Below are 17,017 nucleotides of genomic sequence, written 5' to 3'. Positions count from 1 at the left end.
GATCTGAGTCGACAAGGGGCTGGTGGCTGGAGCTCAGCTGCCCACGTGGTCCGAGGCCAAAGGAAACTGGCATGCTGAAAGATGTGCCTCTGCTTGGCACACACGATGCCAGAACCACAGGCACTGAAGCAACCTTGGTGTCATCAGAGGAGAAGCGACCAGACTTGAGCACGGACGTTCTGAGGATCAGTGATGGGAGCTGGGCCCTTCACGTCAGATCTTCTGGGCGGAGAAGAAATGGAGTCGCCACCGTGAGTAACCAACCAGCTGATTTAGCTGGTGCTCAGCTGCAGCCCCTGGAACTGTGCGTTGCTCTCAGTCCGAAGCCACACCACCCTGTCGGAGACCCCTCCAGCCATTGGGGCAGAAGAAAAGCAAAAGCTAGACAGTTTGGGGTGATGTGCAACACCTGGTGGGTGGGCACCTTTTACTTGTGAGCGGTAAAAAATGGCATTGTAATCGTAGAGTAAAAAGATAAACATGTATTTTAACATGTTTTAAACTGTTTTAATTATACATTTTGATGCTGTAGACCATGCATTCTTTGAGAGTCGGCAGCCAGAATAAATCTAGATGGTGGTGGTGGTGGTGATGGTGATGATGATGATGGACTAAAAATAATCTGTGAAATATGGGGGAAATTATCCTTTGCACATGAAACAAAACAGGAGACACTGTTAATTCTGCCAAGAAAATGTAATCTTTCAACAATTTACAAGATGACTCTGCTATACGTCCATCACTGGATAGGCAACACTGAAGTCATGGGGACTTGTTACTTCGCAAGCAAAGAAGGAAAGTCTCTGTCTTGTCAACCATCCAGGCTCCAGCAGCTTCCAGGACCTCAGTGGCCCCACTTGGTCTCAGTTGGAAATGTTCAATTGGGAATTGTCAGTGTACATCACACCCTTGGATGCCCCCCCGCAGCAGCTTCCTACAGCAGCAGGAACAACGTCGAACCTCGAGGTAACCCTGGAAGTGCTGATCACAACAAGCAAAAAAACCACACCGAAAGCAAGAAATAAGTAAGCTGCTGCTGCTGCTAGGAGAAATGACTGGAAAAAGGTGGAGTTTGGAAGAAAAAAGGCTACTTCTCACGTTTAGGAAGGTAGTAAGGAGCCGAGGAGCAGGGCAGGCTGAAGGGCAAGGAGTCACATGATCCCAAGATTTAAGCAGGGAGATGCATCCAGGACCAAAAGGAAGATCGGTCCGTGCCTTTGGCAAAGCAGCCCCTCGGTTTCCCTTCTCCCCCTCATCCTGCCTGGAAAAGATGGTCCAAGGTCTCTGAGGAGACGGGGAGCCTTGGACTGCAGTCTCCCTGGATGACCTCAGAGAGAGACGCTCTCTGCCCGCCTCCTTTCGTTCTTCCCCATCCTCTCCCATCTCTGGCTCCACCCGGGTTCTTGCCAGGTGTTTTCCTGGCCTTTCTCTTCCACCTGGTTCTCGGCATTGCCTGGGGGGGCCCTGGCAAACGGGAGCATCCAAGGGAATAAACGACCCAAATAGCAAAATGTGAGAGGAGCCATTGGAGACGGCCCTTGGATCATTCAGAAGAGGAGAGCCCAGGAAGATGGCAGAATTATCAGAGTTGTTCCAAAACCCCTGATTTAAATGTCAAGGAAGCTGACTTTGCTCATAATAAGAACTAGCGATTCACCAAGATAGAGAGAATGTCCAGCCCTCAGTCCGGCCTCCCCGTGTTCCATACCTTCGCCCTTGTGATTTCTCTCACCAGAGCAGAAGAATTTTGCATCCGTCCCTCTGAAGGAATTTCTCTGCCTGGAGTTTTCCCCTTGTTTCAGCTTCTCAAAATCCTGCTCAATCCGCATTTTGTTTTTTCAGAATGTTGTACACTCCCCCCCCCATCTTCACATCACCTGCAAATTTAATGATTGTTGTTGTTGTTATTTTCTAACCTTCAACCTCTTCCTGCTTGAAGCAGAGTCATCCATGCAGACTTCCGGGTTATAAGTCGTCAACCAATCCGTAGCCATCCAGGACTACCCCGTACACTTTGTCCGTGTACATTGCCAGCCACACTACTTTCACACAATTGTGCAGTCAACTGAACTGGTCCCCCTGTTGCGAAAGAGGATGTTGGATTGATGTGACGGCCATCCAGCTGGCCCTGTGCACCAAGCGGGATCCATTTCTGGCACTACCACTGTGGCCGTCCTGAGTTTCCATCTGTCCCTCTGCAGCCCAGATTTGGCTTCCAGGCCCTGCCGCAGGCAGCCGTCCCTAAAGACATCCGCCTTGGCTGAATTGCCTGCCACCCAGCAGCTTCCTAAGACGTCAGCAATGCAGGTAGACAGGTCAGCCAGGGGGACCTGTGCTCTCCTCCTCCTCCTCCTCCTCCTGGCTGTCTGAACCATTGGCTGAAAGTATCCACGCCTTGAAGGGCCATCCTGGCTAAGAGAGGATGAGGGTCGCTGCTTCAAGAAACCTCCCTCCCTCTTCTCCAAGACTCCCAGAAATTGTCATGGTGGATCACAATGGATTCCCATACCTCCCGTCTGCACGTCCGCCTGGCTGCATTAGGATCCCTGGTTCAGCCCTCTTTCTTTCAAGGGGGCAGCCAGGAGATCAAGGGGGCACCGAGCACAAACCCACCATCATCCAGCCCCATGATCTGTTGGGGTCAACCTGCCGTCCATCCTTGAGACGTGGTGGGCAAAGGCAGGGCCCTGGTTGTCCTCCGCAAGGCTTTGAGGCCTTTTGGCAGCCATTATGGAGGGCGTGGGAGACAAGCAGCCCGCCTTCCAGTGATCCCAGTGACGACCAGATGCTCCACAGCCAAGAGCTGGGTTGGTGAGGGCTGCTGCTGCTGCTGCTGCTGCTGCTGCTGTTGAGGAGAAGACCACCCTACGGCCCAACGAAAGCCCTCTTGCAGCCCCTGGGTCTCCCTGGTTGGTCTTTCTGCGGCTGTGGAGGAGCCGACTCCTGCGCTGCCTGGGTGGGTGTGGCCGGGATTCCATGGGAACTGTGGGCTCCTCTCCTTGGCCCAAGTCATCCCTCAGAGCAACCGACACGTGGTTGGAAGGCAGGATCTCCCCTTTGCTGGGGTCCGCATAGAAATTGTCGGCCCTTTTCCGCCTCTGCAGAGCTGGTGAATTGGCTAGGATGTAAAATTTGAACACGGGGGCTGGCCGGGCTGCCCCAACACGGGTCCCACAAATTCCATTCTTCAGGTGCAGCATCTGAGGGAAACCCCCCCCCCCACATGAGCACCAGTCCTGGGGAGCCCCTTGGCAGCAGCCTGTCAGTACAGCGCAGGCTGAGCAGAAGGAACAGCGTGTTCACAATGAGGAGTAAATATTCTGTTCTGGGAGCTGTTTGGCAGCCACTGTGTGTGTATTTGACGAGCAGATTCCACTGTTTTGCCATTCTGCCTTTGAAAGAAGGAAAGCACAACTCCAAAGGGGGGGGGGTGATGAACTCCCAAATGTCCCTAAAATATAGTTAATGCAGATGACATAAAACGGGAGGGGCTGCCTAATAAGACAGAAAGGAGGACCCAAGCAGTGGGGGGGGGAGGGGAGGGCGCCCTGCCCGGTCAGCTTGGAAGGATCTTTCCCTGCCCAGTGAAGGTTGAAGGGGCTGCAGGAAGGGCCAAAGTGGCATCCACGAAGCTGATCTCTCCAATCAGGGAAGGGGAGCGGCACCTTTGTCCCATCCTGAGGAAGCCCCTGGCAGCCCGGGCTGCCTCTGGGTTCCCCTCCTCCAGGGAAGGGAGCATTGGTGACGGGCAGCCTTGGAGAGCGAAGGTGAGGACCTCCTTTGTCCAAACGGGGATCTCTCTTCCGCTACCCGCACCGCCAGTGGTCAGCCTCTACCCCCCCCCCGCCCCCAGCCCGCTTCCCTCCCTTTCTTCGGGTCGGGCCGTTGGAAGGGGCGGGTTGTGCTGAGCCGGGCGGCGGACGAGACTCCTTTCTCAGCCGCGCAGGGCTCCTGGCGGACCCTGGCCCCGCGGGACTGCAGCCCCCTTGGACGTTTGAGGACGAGAGGGGCGCTTTGGCCCTGGTAGCGGTCCTTCGTTTCTTCCCTGGAGCCGTCGGCCGGGCTGGGCATCTTCGGCTTGAAGCCAGCGAGAAGGCCCCTGTGCCCCAGCGGAGGGCGGGCGGGCTGTGGGCTCCCGGTCGCCGCATCAGTTTGCCTCGGTTGGCGCGGCTCCAGGCTCGCTGCCCGTCAAGCGGGACCTGAGGTCGCGCGCCGCCCCTTTTGCTCCAATTCGGGGCGTCCTGTTCTGGCGAGGCTCGTGGCGAGGCGGCGCTCGAAACCTGCCACCGGCCCCGAACGGAATGCGCCGCGCCAAATGTCTCCCCCGCAGCTCCGGCTGTCCAGGAGGGCGGCCGGTCGGACCCAGCGCGGGCTCACGTACGGCGCGGCAGCGGGAGCGAGCAGGCGGGCGGCGACGGCGGGTGGGGGGGGGTCTCCAGCCCCAGAGGCGCTCGCGGGGCAGAGCGGCATCCCAGGCGCGCCGCACGCCCCGCCCGAGCCACACGGTAGCTGGCCGGCGTGGAGGAGAGAGCCAGCGGGGCGAGGAGGCAGGAATCGCCTCCCCCGATGAGCCGCGGAGCCCTGCCGACGAAAAGGCCGGCTGGCACGGGTCATCCTGCCGCTCATCCAGCCGAGAGCTGCCGGCGTCTGCTCCCTCTACCCGCCGAAGCCTAGTCGCTCGCCCTGCCCGGTAGGTGCGCGGCGCCTCCCGCTTGGCTTCGGAGCGGCGTCCTGGCGGGAAAGAGGGACTGGAGGGCGGGGGCAGGAACCGCTGCTTTCTGCGGGAGACGGCGCCAACCACCCCACTCGCCGAGCACTGTAACCGGCCGGAGGTGGGCAAGCGGGCGGGCGGCGGCAGCTTCGTTTGTCCGCCGCCGGTCCGCAGCAAGCTTGTCTCCTGCCGCAGCTGCCCGGAACTTCGGGCTCAGTGGCGGGGCGGGGGTGGCGCGACGCGGGGGCGTTTCTGCTCGGCCTCCTCCTGCGACTCCGCGGGCGAGGAAGAGGTCGGCGGCTGCTCCCCGGGGAGGCGCTTTCGGGGCCAGCCAGTCAGACCCACCGCCCGGCCCGCCGACTCCAGGGCCGCCGGGGCAGCAGGAGGCCGTTGTGGAGGCGGCGAGGGCAGAGGCGTCCCGGCTCGCCTTTAGGAAAGGGGGCTGCCGGGCGGGGGTGATCCTGCAGGGATGAGGGCCCAGCGGCCTGCGCTGCCAAATCCCCGGCCGGGCAGCTGGGCGGACCAGGGGCTGCTTCGGATCCTAAGCCCTCCGGCCCCGCTGCGCGTTACCTGCCGCCCCCCTCCCCGCCGCCCCTTGTTGCTTCCCAGGCCAGGGGCAGCGTGTGGGCCGAGAGCCCCGTTTATCCCCGTCTCCCCCGTGAAAAGGCTTCTGGGCCGGTGGCGTTTTTCAGAAATCTGGGCTCTTCTTCCCTCGCGGGTGCCTTTCCGGCTGCTCTGCGGCGTTGGATCCGCTGCCTTCCCCGGTGTTTAGGTCTCTCGTCTCTTCCGAAATGCCCCCAGGCAGCGAGGCTTGTTTCCCTGTAAACCACCGGGTGCTCTTCGCTGTGCAGCGTCCCTCCAATTCCAAGGTGTCGGCCAAGTGAGGTGAGGAGCCAAGGTGGCGCAGTGGTTAAATGCAGCACTGCAGGCTACTGCTAGATCAGCAGGTCAGCGGTTCAAATCTCACCGGCTCAGGGTTGACTCAGCCTTCCATCCTTCCGAGGTGGGTAAAATGAGGACCCGGATTGTTGGGGGCAATATGCTGACTCTCTGTAAACCGCTTAGAGAGGCCTGAAAGGCCTATGAAGCGGTATATAAGTCTACTGCTATTGCTATAAGTCTACTGCTATAATTCCCCCTTCCCCTTTAAACTTCTCTCCGCCCCCCCCCCTTTCCTTCCTGAACCCTCTCAGCGGGTGGCTCCTCTGAACTCCAGTGCCCAGAGAGGGAAGCGGTGCCCCCCCCCCCCACACACACACACACACGAGCGGGCGGGGGGAGGGTTGGAACTGTGGTGCACGTGAGGGGCCCAGGACTCTCCCCCCCCCATCACAATGAAAGCAGGCATAGAGCAGAATCCTCTGCAAGCGGGTGGGTGGGGGTGGTAGAGGGTTTCCCCTGGCTGCCTGTTTCCCCTGCGGCTTTTCTCCAATCCCGGGTGCAAATCATTCCATTTCCTGGTGGATTCTCTCTCTTCTGGCAAGGTGCCATCTTTGCAGGTTGATTTGGGGGTGAGGTTTGACACCCAGTTGTCTCTGCCCACTTTGTGCCATCCGTGACCCATCTGCACCCTTCTGGTGCATGTCCAATTGCCCAGAGCTGCCCAGTCCTGCCCAGTCCAGTTTGCAGGAGATCCAGCTCCCTCTCAAGCTCTGCTCCTGCCAGGGCAGTGGGACAGAGAGAGGCACTTATCCCACCCGCCCCCTTCCCCCCCCCCAGGCTGAGAGCCTGGCTAAGCACTCCTCTGGGCGGGGGGGGGGGTGATCCCCTCCAAGTAGAAACTGTCCGAAATGGCTCCGAAGAGGCAGTGAGTGGGCCCAGGTGATCCAAAGGCAGGCAGGTAGGCTGCCTCTCTCTGCCCCCCCCCCCAGAGACCCGGCCTGTCCCAGGGCATCTCCTTCTGCTTAGCCAGGGCGAAGGAGGAGTTGGCCGCCTTGAGGATCCCTCCTGGCCTCCCAGTTGGGCCCTTTCCCTCTCCTGGGGCCTCTTCCCTCCCCCCCCTCACCACGACAGACCATTTTAATGGGGAAGCTGATGGGCAGAGCAACCGTCTGCCGAGATTAAGGGGTGTTCCAAGCAAGGGGGGGGTAAAGATCAGGGCCCGGCCTGTGGACATCTGGTTTGTATCCCTTAAGAGAACATCTAGGGTGCCATTTGTAGGGTGCACCTCCCCCAGCCTTGTCTTCCATATCCTTTCCCCCTCTTTCCACCTGACAGGGTCTCCTCTCTGGTGGGCCACGCAGGTCCTTAGGCAGCCCCTCCCTAGCTAAGGTGTGTTCCTAGTGTGGCTCGGCCCATGGAGGCAGGTCCCACACGCATTGCCTTTGTGCCCCTCAGATCCCTGGAGGGAAGCTAAGGGGTGAAGGGGAGTCTGGGCTCAACTGCTTGCCTCAGTCAGGCTCAGCCCTCCGGTCAACCAGGGGTGGTCTTCGGGGGGGGTCTTCTTCTATGGATGCTGAGGACGGGCAACTGCCTTGCATCTGAGAACTGGAAGGACCCCCCGGAGAGGATCAAGCAGTGTGTGTGTGTGTGTGTGTGTGTGTGTGTGCGTGGGGGACTGTTCCTTGAGCCAGGTTGCAGGGCAGAGAGAGCCAGGCTGGCATTTTTACGTGACCTCTTGGGCTTCAGGAATGCCAGCCTTAAAGATGGCAGTGGTCCCACAAGGCAATGACTCCCTGGGCGCCTCTCCTCATTGCTATTCCAAACCAGCCAAGCTGCAGCCCTCAAACTGTAGCTGTGCCTTGTATAATGCGCTCTCTTGATGGCACTGCCAGGAAGGAAGAGTGCGGGGGAGGAGATCCCACATGGCACATTTCTCAAGTGGATCAGAATACTTGCGATTCCTTCAGCTTGCTACCTGCCTGGTCCTGGTAAGGGATCGATGGGAGGATGCAGAGATCAAGCAGGTCTGCCCTACTACCTTTTGGCCCCTGGACCAAGGAGAGGCGGCCCTGAATGGATCCACTACCTGGGTGGGCATCCCCACCTGAGCTTTGCAAGAGGCTGCCCTCCCCCTGTTACCTGGAGGAATACACACCTCCAGGGAGAGACTTTCCCAATAAAACTCCTTGGTCTGTCAATCTGGCTCCTTCTCTGGGGGGGTAGGTGGTCCGGGCAGGGGGTGGGTGGGAGGGCTGCAGATGGAAGTGAAGGGCTGGTTGGGCAGAACAGGACCCAGCCGCCTCTCAGGGAGTTTCTCCACTGACCTTCCTGGAGGGGCCTCTCCAAGGCCCCCCAAGCATTTACTCTGCTGCCTCTTGCAGCAGCCGGTCTAAGACTGCTTAAAGGCCAGAGGGCACCGAGGCGAGGGGGGAGCGTGAAGACGGTCAGGGTCTCTTCCCCCAATCCCAGTTGGCCCCAAGGAGCGGATGGAGGGTGCCAGCGGCTCCCTCCCCAAACACACAGGCAGCTTTTAAGGCGAGAGAGGCAAATTCAGGGCACACGGAGAGAACATACCATGACGAACCTCCAGTGTCAGAGCCAGTCTACCTGCGGATGTATGTGCTTTAAACCTCCAAGGGGGCCCTCATTTCTATTGCAGGAGCCTTGCTGCTTACAGCTCTGTCCCAGCCTCTGATTGCCTGAGGGAGTGTGTGTGTGTGTGTCTCCGCTTCCACCTCCCATGACTTCCCCCACAATGCGGGGCAAGAGTGCTTGCCTGCTCCCTCCCCCCATATGCACATATTCCAGGCCTTGCTGGGTTGGAGGGCTTGAGGGTGGGGCGTCCTCCCTCTGCAGCTCTTCCTTTCTCCTGTCCGGCTGGAGGTGCCAGCAGCCCAAGGAAGGCCTTTTTTTACATGCCTTACATGGGAAGGGTTTGTGGGGAGGGGGTCAACAGGTTGTGGGAGTCGGGTGGAGGTTAGGTGGGACCACAGATGGGTCTGAGAAATGGGGGGGCCTGGACCCTCTGCTTACAGCTCCCCACTTTCAGAAAGGCACCCGAGGCTCCCATGCCTTCTCCCCCCCTCCCCCGCCTCTTCTACCTGAGACTGAGACGGGTAGGGCTCAGGCTTCACAAAAGCCTTTGGGGTGGGGGAGATATTGGAAAGTCTTCACTGGATGGAGAGAGAGAGTTCTGGATCTGTAAGAAAACAACCAAATTCAGGGAGCACCAAGGCCCCCCCCTCCCTCACAGCCAGCAGTGAGGAGAAGCCCTCTGTGCAGACGGTCCCAAAGCTGGGAGGGAGCCCCTGCTTTGGGCGGCCACCCCAGGCCTCAGCATTGGCTAAACTCTCTCATCCTGCCTCCATCCTCTCCTTGCAATGCCCAGCTGCCCCTTCTGCTCCTTCACACACACATACACACACACGGCCACCCTGGTGAGCATCCCCCACCCCCAGCAGGCAGGCAGATGGCTGTTGAGCCTCCAAGACAGCAAGACCCAGGGGTCCTTGCGGGGCTCAGAGATTCCCCTCTTCCCCAGCACCTGTTCCTGGGCAGGACAGAGCCAAGAATGGCAGGGGGGGAAATCCCTCATTCCAGCCACCTCCCAAGAGCCTCCCTTAGAGGCTGGCAGGAGGAGGGGAGCCCCCCCCCCCCGGCTGCTCCCTCCCTCCCTCGCCCTGCTCCCCTTTTGGGAGCTGCCTGGACGTCCCTCCAGGCTCCCGGCTGGCCGGGGAATGCTTCACTGCAACTAGGATCTTTTAAAAATAGCTCCGGCCTTGGTGACACAAACAAGGCAGCTCCCCTCCGAGGCTGGCAGCTGTTTTATCCACTGGAAGAATTTCAGGAAGAGCCAAGCTCCAGGAGCTGCGCATCCCAGAGGTCTCTGTGGGGAGACTTTCCAGGTAGGGAGAAGAGGGAAGGTTGGCAGCTCAGGGGGTTGAACAGACGGGGGTCCTTGGTGCTCTCTCAGCCGGGCTGTTTTCTTGCCGAAGAGGTTTCACGGCCCATCAGAGTTAGAGGGGAGGGGGCTTTGCTCTCCACTGAGCTTCCAGTGCCTCGCCCTGACCCTCTCGGTGGGTGAGAGAGAGAGATTGGCTGGGCTGTTGACGGTTGGCTTGTTCGGCAGTCTCTTGATGGGGGAAATTGTTCACCATTGCTGCCCTGATGTTAATCCCGGAGCTAATCTATACCCGTCTGGGTCCTGATGGCTGGTGGGGAAGAGTTTCGATCTCTTTGCTCCCTTTTCGGCTTGTTGAGTGTCTCTTTGGCACAGGATGCAGGTCTCCCTTATGGGTCCCATTGGTGGCCAATTTGTCAGAGCGCCAGGCTTCCGGAAACCCCCTGGCGTTTGTGGACTCGGCTGGTCTAGGATGGTCCCAGTTTCCCAGCTGAAACTCTGATCAAGAGTCTCCATATGTTGTGAAAGGGAAGAGATTCCCCCTCCGTCTCTTCCGACTGCTCGTTGCTGTTCACGGGTGGCTTCTGCCTGTTTGCCCCGCGTCCTGGTGGCTGCACTCATCGCATCGTATGTGGTAGAGGATTCTGGTTTCTCCCTCTGGGGCTGCTGGGTCTTTTGCTTCACTTAGGACACTTGGGGGCAGGGGGGGGGCTGTAGTTGGTTTGTGTGCTGTGCTGATTGCATGTGGTTGTGGTGGTTGCTGAGAAATTTTTGATGTATGGCAGTGTGGTTTTCTTTACTGCGTGTGTGTTGGTTGTGCTATGTACCACGCAACCCAACATAGCAGGATCAACACAAGCTATAAATCCCTTGCTAGATGAACTCCAAGATTAACATCAAACCAACAATCAAAAAGTAAAGAACACTCCAACCCAGGAACGGTCAAGGGACCCAACAAAGGACCTCAAAAGCAGCCCCTCCAACACTGACAGGGCCAGACAGCAGAACATAAACGGAGAGCCCCACTACCTTCTAACACTGTTGATATTACCTAGTTGGGTAATGAAACGTCTGTAAGGAAACGGCCCAGCTCTGAGAGCCCAGAGGAACCCTCAGATTCTCCAGGCTCTCATCCCCTCTGCGCTGCCTGCTGTGTCTGGCCTGCTGCAAATGGGGCTTTCTGCAAACACGTCCCCCCCCCCCCATGGAAGCTGGAAAGCACCACCCGCTTAGCAGCTGGAAACCAGAGCTTGGTCCTTTTTCCCAAGCTCAGCCCACCACCCCCCCTTGCTACAGTGACTCATGTCGGCTCTTGTTGAGAAGGGGAGCAATGGAGGGAGGGGCGCCTCTTGCTTCCCCGAGTGAATTTCTATTTGCTAGAGTTGCCACTTAGATGACAACCCTGGAAAGCTTTTCTCCCAACGGGCGGACAGGAAGCCGAATCTATGCTGACAACGCAGAGGGGCCAGGAGGCTGCCGTGGGTTTCAGGCAAGGGCCCCTTACGTCCTGCCAGCCTGCCAACCTTTGGAAACCCCGGAGCATCGAGGTAACAGCCATTCACTGACCGCCATGTTTGTGCCGCTCAGCCCAGCCAACGTGCGAATGGCTTAAAGGCCGGCAGACCCTCCAGCCTCGGCGTGAAACCCCCTGGAGAGCAGCCGATCTTTAGAGGCAGCTCCCAGGCAAGAAGCTCCTCAGCCTGAGTGAATAAATCCGGCGGTTTCCATGCCCAGAGCCATTCCTGCTCAGGTGGAAAACACCGCCCTGCCCCTCCAGCATCCCTACGGTGTTGCCGGCCTTCCCCAGGCAGTGAGGCTCTGCCACCATGGATGCAACTGGAGCCGGAAATCCCTGCTGCGGCCGGGCTTCAGGTGGCAGGTCAGCAGCCACCGTCTGCCAGCCGGGCAGCTTGCCCTTCTTCTCCCAAGCGGCCTCTGCCTGTGATTTCCCTGCCACCACAGGAAGCGCCTTTCCTCCGAGCCCAGCAGGGAGAATGGAGGCGCCAGGCATCCGCGCCTGCACAGGGCCCCTCCTGCCTGGCTCTCTGAAGCAGGAGAGTCTGGGGTGGGTGTGGGGGTGTGGGGGGGGGGGGATGCAGCTTCTCAGATGCTCACCAGGCAGCTGCACAGGGAGCAGCTCCGAAATGGGCCCTGCTCTTCAGCACCCCTCCACGGGGTGGGGAAGGGAGGGGAGCCCGGCCCATCTAGTCCAGCTGCCTCTTCTCCTCGTGGCCCACCAACTGCCCAAGGAAACGCCCTCCAAGGGATGGCCTTCAAGGGCGGCCCCGGTGCCACCAAGCCCTCGATCCCCTCACCACGTCTGCCCATGAATCTGAAGCCAGCCAAGCCAGGATCCTCTCGCCACCGTAGGTTGAGAGAGAACCAAGCAAGGACCAGCCGCCCCTCTACAATGGGGGCACCAGCTGCCCCAGAAACATCCAAACTTCTCTCCACCAAATCTGCTGTTTTTAGTGACCTTTTAGTTGTTGTAGGTCCTGTGTTTCCCTCCCTCCCCAGCAGTTGTGTGTCTGAATCTCTGCCAGCAAGAGTGGGGATCCCTTGCGTTGCGGTGTGTCTGCTATGGAAACACTGGGCTGACCCACATCTTGTTCTGATCTGACCAGGGGGGAGTCTCCCCTGAGGCGAGGCTGAAAGCCCCAATGAGGCTCAAACCTTGCGGGGGGGGGGGGGGGGGGGAGGCAGGAACACTAGCTGTGTTTGGCTTGTGCCTGGACTGAAAGGGTCCCTCTACAGCTGGTCAAAGCAGCCAAGGCAGCACTGGGCCTAAGGCAGCTCCCCTTCCTTCTCCCCTCAAGCACTGCGATCCTGACGTGATCCAGGCCTGTTTCCACCTGCGGAGCCAGCAGCTGCCTTTTCCCAAGCAGACAATCCACCCAGGGCTCCCTCACCTGCAAGGTGCTGGCCCGCTGCTAGGCAACCATGACCAAGGTAATTGGATGCCTCTCCTCCTCCGGGTGGGGAGGGGAGGTGCCTCTGCCCCTCAGTCCCAGGCGGGGGGCCTTGGGTCGTACCTGGAGGCATCTGGAGGGCGGGAGGTCTTGTTTCGGGCAGTTCGGGGCTGCGCTTAGTCACAGAACAGCCAGGGCGGGATGGGGTCGGGGGACGGTCCTTGCGTGGAGCCCCCTCAGGCTGGGCTGCTCCGGGGCGGAGAGCGAAGAGCGAAGAGCAGGCACAGCTTCATAGGGAACCTCGGCGCCTTCCGCGCGGCAGAGGCGCGAGCCCCGGGGGAGCGCCTGGGCCAGATCTCGGCGCTGCTGCTATCCGGAGCAAAAGCCTCCCGGGGCCTCGCCTCCATTGCGGAAAGCAGGCCGGGACAGAGAGACCCATTTAGCGCCGTCGTCCTTGGCCGGGAATCGAGAGCACCGCCCGGGAGGCTGAAGACGGCCGCCATCCGCGGCAGCTTCTCGGTGCCGTCTCGGCGAGGGAAGGAGCGGCTGCAGCCGAGGACGAGCGGGTGGGGCCGGCCAGGCTCCCTGCTGGTTTTCGGGCGGCGAGAAAGGCTGGAGATGCTTCCTTCCAGCCGGCACTGGGCAGCCCACGCGGGACCCAGCCCTGGCCTTCCGCGGGAGAAGGCAGCTGCAGTGGCCAGGGCTCCGAGGGAAAGGCGGAAGGGCTCGGAGACCCACAAGCCGGGACTCGGGAGGGGCTTTTCCCCGCTGGCCAAGAGCCCTTCTGAGCTGGGCCGCTTGGAGCGGGAGCCCAGCTTCTCCCCATCCAGCCTGCTCCGAGGAAATCCTACCCCTCCTCCTGCCCCCAAAGGGCGCGCAATTGTGGGGGGGGGATGTTGAACCACTGCTCCCCCTCCTGGCCTCGACTGAATTCTGCCACCTGCATAATGGATGGAGGGCCACCTGCCAGGTGCCTTCCGGCCAGTGCCCAAGAGGCAGATTCTGGGTGTCCAGGTTGGCTCCCACCGGCTCTCCCCATCTCCCTGCTGCCTGGAAGCCCTCCGACATCCCCCACCCACCCAGCAGTTGAGCCTGGAGAGCTCCCAGCCCCCCCCCCCCCCCCCCGCTGCCCCACCTTCTCTTCTCTTGGTTCTTGGCCTATAAAAATGAAGGACTGAATTCCCCCAACCCCGAAATTGGGCTGTGTGTACGTAATCCCAGGACATCTCATTGTCCCCATGCAAAGCTAAATGGGGCCCATGGTGGCACAGTGGTTGGCGTGCAGACTTATCCTGGCCACAGTCGGGATTTTTATACTGACCGCTATTTTGCTGGCATCTGAAATTAAAGATATTGTCCTCATGGTTCTTTGTGGTGAAGGTGGTTTTCTATAGCGCAGGGTCTCAATGCGCTTCTTCCATCTGCTTCTCTCTGTCTGTCGGGGTCCTTTAGCAAACGCATCCGAGGTTGGGACCTTTCGCCAGCTAAACTCTGTGAGTCCCCTCCATGCCCCTAACCCCCCCCTCTCCCCCGCTTCTTCCCAGGTGCACCATCCATCACACCTGCTCCGTATGGAGGATTTTCCTTGGGTTTCTGTTTCCAACTTCATTGTTTACAGATTTGGTTGCTACATGTCTCCTCCAACTACCCCTCTCTGGAACACTTCATTAAGATCCTTTCTGGGTTTTATGTCTTTGACGTCTCTTCTTGGCATTTTGTACGGTTTGTTCTGGCATCTTCTGTCCCTGGTGGACTTCATTGCGTAGTTCCTGATTCCTTATCAATGAGACTCAGAACTTCAGAGTGATTCCTGAGACCTTCCTTGAAAATTGAAAGTAGGTTCCAGTGATGTCCTTAAATATGCATTCTTTTGGTTGTTTAAAAATGTGTCAATAGTTAAAAAATTGTTGGATTGTCAGAAATTGAGAAGTTGTTCTTCATTTTGGCCTTGTAGTCCTTCTACCTTTTGCTTCTATGTCCTTCCTACGCAGGCAACTCTCTTCCTCTCCTCTGCTTTTCGTGTCCTGGGTAGTAAACCGGGGGAGGAGGGGGGGATCTTCTGGCTGAAGGTGCCCAATTCATCTCAATTTGCTGATGCGTGAAATGCCAATCTGTTAGTGGTTTCGTTTCATCTTTTGCTGGGCTGGGCTGGGCTTTCTCCGTCCCTGCTGCTTATACTTCACGTTCCTGCTGCAATTCTGCCTTTGCAACGTTGGGATTTCTTTCCTTGAGTGGCAACATCAGCAACTAAATGTCCCGAACGCTTTAACCTACCCATGACGTCGTAAATCCTACGAGGACCCAGGAAGCTCCTTGGCGATTCTGATCTGAGGGCTCCACCCCCCAGCACTCTCTCCACCATCGGCTGGTGTCCTCTGTGTGCACGGAGGCCTCTTGGTTAAAGGCGCAGGTCTCCCACACGGCCTCCTCCCAAGGCCACGGCCTCTAAAGTGAGTTCAGCATCCAGCAACCTCCTGCATTGCTGCTGCCAAAAGAGGCGCCTGCCGGCTTCAGTTGGCAGCTGAGAGGACCGTCACATCTTGGGTGACCCGGCTAGGATCAGCCCCTTTATTTGGCAAAGGCTTGATTTGGCTTCTAGTAATCCACGCCGTGCTTTCCAAATTCTCACGTGCTGATTTCACTACCATTTGTCCAGGGGCAGCCTGCCTTTTTGCACTTTGTAGGACCCCCACTTTTTTTGAAGAAAGGGGCAACCGGGGTCCCGTCATCCAGTTCTTCATCCTTTTGGCAGGGCAAAGGGCTTTGCAGGCCACCAGCATTCCTTCATTCAGTGCACTGGGCTGTGATTCACCCACCCCTGTCGAGGGGCCGCCCTCTCTCTTGGCAGGGTCCCCAGGGCTGCATTATCCAGTCCCACATGGGTCAGGAGAAAGGGTTGGCCAGTGGTCATTGAGAGAGTGGGGGGCAGTTCCAGGATGGGAGTCCATCTCTCAGCGTAGACCGTCTCCAGTCAACACACACAGACACACACACACACAACCTGCCTGCTTCTCTTCAGGGCAGTGATGGGAGGCCTCCCTTCTGTCCATCACTCAGATTCCGGACAGCTGCTCTTCACAGGGGAGCCCAGAAACATCAGGAGGTGGGGGGTGCAGGTGTGCTCTGGACCTGTTCAGAAAACAGCTGGACTGTTGCATCGTAGCCTTTTTGGTTCCCCATCCCTGCCGGGAGGACTCCGTAGCACTGCTGGCCCTTTGAGAACATTTCCCAAAGCTGTTCAGGAAACCTTTTCTGCTTCTCTGCCCAGAGGGACACAGCTTGCACTGACAGCTCATGTCATTCTTCTTGTCTCCAGCAATAATAATAATAAAAAAATGAAAGTAGACTTGAAAAAGCAATTGAAAACGAGCAGGTTAATAGTGTAGGATTTCCAAACACAAACCGATAAAGGAGTCCTGGCTCATAACCCACCAAATTTAATTGCGATTAAAAGGAAGCGTGGATAACTGATGTGGGGAGGGTAGGAGACAAATAATTGGAGGTCACAGATATCAACATACAGAAAGCAAAACGGAAAGATGGCATAAACCAGCTCTGGGGGTCCCAGTGGTTATTAGCACAACGGGTGCCGTACCAAAAAGCCTTTGACTACACAATCTCTGTGTTTACAAAGTCTCCCTCCGTCAGTTGCAGGAAGCCCCCCTGCCTGCATCTCATCTGCACACATACAACGCTGATACATTGCAACATCTTTGGCTCTTGGGAAGAACCCGGTGCGCATGAAGGCCAAAACTCAGGAACTGGCAGCTGTGATCTCTCAGTCGTGCACATTAGAATAACAGTAAGCTTTACTCGGAAGAGCTTACGTCCTGCCATGATACCACTAATAACGTCATCTGCTTATCCCAGGTCCCCTTCTAGGAGAAAATCACAAAATATGAATACCTGCCGATAGAACAACTGTGGCAAAAGGCAAAAAGCATAATAGCAGACCAAAATTAATAGGAGTCCTAGGTGCTGACATCTGGACACCGGGACACCTTCGGCGTTGAGCGACTCGCCTTCAGCCGATAGCAAAAGGGGAACGGGGTGTGTGAGGGGCTTTAGGGAAGGAGGGGCAGTGATGCTGCCTGGGAAACACGAGATGAGGGGGGCAGGAGCCCCTAGTCACTGATCAACCAGGGAAAGAGACCGAGGGAGGACCTGCCCTAATGGGTCAAGGACATGAAAAGTGTCCAAGGAAAGTTCAGCACCTCCAGATCTGCCAGATTCCGTTCGTGCAGCTTTACAATAAAAGGAAGATTTAGATGACCGCTTCCCTTTCCCGTGTCTGGTTTGTCTGGGCCCCACCTCCTCTCTAAAGGGCTTGATCACTTGAGGGAGGGTCTTCCTCTGTCCTCCAAAAAGCCACCAAAACCTGGCTGTTCTGGCAGGCCTGGAGGGCTGTTGACCCATGAATGAGGTCCAGCCCCCAGCTAAGTCGAGTGTGCGGTGTGTTCTTTTTAAATTGTTCCTGTCTTTCCCCTATTTTTTATTTTGTTTTATCTTGTATTTGTAAGCCGCCCGGAGTCCTGCGGGATCGGGCGGCATATAAGCTTATTAAATTACGAAATTAAATTAATTCTGCCACCCCCATTTCCTGCAGGTGAGCTA

This window comes from Thamnophis elegans, chromosome 1 (assembly GCF_009769535.1).
Source record: "Thamnophis elegans isolate rThaEle1 chromosome 1, rThaEle1.pri, whole genome shotgun sequence".
Taxonomy (NCBI): domain Eukaryota; kingdom Metazoa; phylum Chordata; class Lepidosauria; order Squamata; family Colubridae; genus Thamnophis; species Thamnophis elegans.
This window is presented reverse-complemented; position numbering follows the sequence as displayed.